Consider the following 2,831-nt stretch of genomic DNA (forward strand, 5'->3'; position numbering starts at 1 on the left):
GGTAACTTGAGTCGGACGCATGTGGTGTGTGCTATAGTCTGTCCTGGTAACTTGAGTCGGACGCATGTGGTGTGTGCTATAGTCTTCCCAGGTTGCTTGGGCCATGGAGAGAGCCAAAGAATAGGGAGGAGGGGAGATAAAAAGGAACAGCGTTTACATTTTTATTTTCTCAGCCAGATATAGTGGTACACACCTTTAATCCCAGCACTCAGCAGGCAAAGGCAGACAGATCTCTAAGTTCAAAGCCAGCCTCATTTGGATAATAAATTCCAGTCTGTCAAGGGATGTATAGTGAGATCTTGTGAAGAAGGACACTTAAAAGAAATCCCACACTAGCTCAGAATTGAGTATAATAGAGGGTTATATGTTTAGGGGAAGACTCACGGATCATAATCTTCTGCTGGGATGGGGAACAGCAACGAATTCCAGAGCCAGAAAAGAGGCCAGATGTACATTTTTACATTAGCATATATGTATAAGAGACCACACCCAAGTGTATGTGATACTTAAAGGCTACTGGCAGTAGAAATTCCTACAGCATTTCCCCCTTTTTTAAATAAGTTCTAAGCCTAACACAAAGTTATATACAATAAGAACAAATAACAGGTATGAAAATTAGAATTACAACCAGCATAAGCAATATCAAGCAAGAAACATGTAATAAATGTTTAAATAATTATCCTATTCTAATGAGTTTAAGTCTTGTATTATAAATAACTCAGCCAAGTCATGAGAGGAAAGTAACTACAACTATCTAGTCTTTAACCCCAACGAAGACCCGAGAAGGGAAATAATATTACTTTGTAGCGGCGTAAATGAATGCAGACAGATTGTAAAAATATATACAGCTTTAATGGGGAAATAGACTTACAGAACCACCGTTCCCGCGGAGACCAGGAAAGCAGAAGAGAGCGAGGAGGGAAGACTCTGCTTTTTTTAAAGAGAGAGACCACACCCCAATGGGCTGGTATCTCAGCGGCTATTGGCTGGAGGAGCGGAAGGACCTCCCGCAACATTACTTGAGTAGGCAGGAAGTGCAATCAAGCAACTTCCTAAATATACAACAAATGATAGAAACAACTATCACCTGAGCAATCACCCAAAGTCTCATTTGCAACATTGGAGCAACCAACTTTGGCTAAGGCCTAGAGCAGCAGACATTCAGAGGCAGGGAATATTTCAAAACCATCTTTCCCTGTCTGGGCAGGATTTGACAGTCTTTTTTTCTTGTATCCTGCTTGTCCTGTCTGGACATCGTGCATTTGTCAGTGGTTGACGCATGGGCAGTTCCTTGCCCAAAAGCAGTTGTGCCAAGAAGAAGACAAGCTCCAAGTATAGTGTTTTCGGTGTTCAACATTCTCTTGGGAATAATCCTGTCTCAGGTCAACAGAACCCTAAGTTATTTAAATGCCATATTCTACAGCTCTTTGAAGTGGTTGAAGATTACCTACCTATGCAGAATATAATCTCTATGTATCTAAAGAACCTGATTAGTCTAACTATAAGTATGACAAACATGCATGACTACTGACCTGTGAATCTTAATACCTATATAACTTAAAGACTAAGACTTCATATTAGAACATTGAACAATCTTTAAACAACTGTGCAACAAATGAGGACAATGATCTCAAAATGTATAAGTACCTTGTTCAGAGGTAGAAATGTATATTGTAATATGATAAATATACCCTAAAATTGTGTCAATATTCAAAATGTCTTAAGCAGAGGTAGAGAAGCATGCATGCATAGAATATGACAAAATAACTTTGCCTAGATGTACAAATATTGTAGATGAGAATAGGAACATTCAATAAGTTTGTATCAATATACAAGAATCTATACCAGTGTAAATTGCCTATAAATAGTAGCTCACAAGTATTCACTCTATTACTTACTATTATTATTAGTGTGAGTAAGCTCACAATAATCTATATTATCCCATCCAACTTCCTCCTTTTTTTAAAGAAACCCCTAATCCTACATAATTTTTCCCCCAACCCTATACCAATTATAATCAACTCCTAAATGATGTCCCTAACCCTGAGGACAAACTTTGTTGGGAGAGGGAACGTCATCTTCTAGAATTACTTCCAGCTGTCATGGGGGTGATGTTCTTTCTATGGGATTCTATGAAAGTAAAATGATGGTTAAGTTCCAAGATTACTGTCTGATATAATTTCAAATAGTCTCTGAGTATTTGGTAGGGTTTTTCCGAGGTTCCTATTTGGAGTTCTGGCCAGAACATTATAAAAAAAAAAAAAAGTGCACCATTTTAGCTAACCAAGTTGGAACCATCTTGAGCAGCTGGTACCCAAAATGGTCTTATAGTAACACTATCAGCATCATGACATCATATCAACCACATGGAGTTGTTGTAGGACCCCATCTTCTTCCTGGAAACTTCAAAGTTTACTGTAGGAAAATTCATTGTTCATTGTGGAAAACTTAAACATTATTTATATAGACATATACAGATATATATTCAATGAAAGGTATGATAGAGACAAAAATAGATATGAAGAAACATAATTTTTTTCTTCTTTCTGTCCCATGTCCAGATATCTCTGGACATGAGACAGAAACTGAATTTTTTTTTTTAAACAACATGCTTGGATTTAGAAGAAGAGCCATTGTCCAACTCCAAAGCCAGCTTTGATTTTTTTAAGTGAGTCATGACAATTATTCTAACTTATGTTTAGAGATTCTTACCCTCAGATGACCTCTCCTCACAAGTGATAATTCTCTTTGCTTGGTGATCCTATCTGGATAATTATCTTTTCCTCTTTAGGCATCTAGTTGTCCAGGGTCTCTTGACTTTTTGAAGATGA

The sequence above is a fragment of the Microtus ochrogaster genome, linkage group LG1 (assembly GCF_000317375.1).
Source record: "Microtus ochrogaster isolate Prairie Vole_2 linkage group LG1, MicOch1.0, whole genome shotgun sequence".
Taxonomy (NCBI): Eukaryota; Metazoa; Chordata; class Mammalia; order Rodentia; family Cricetidae; genus Microtus; species Microtus ochrogaster.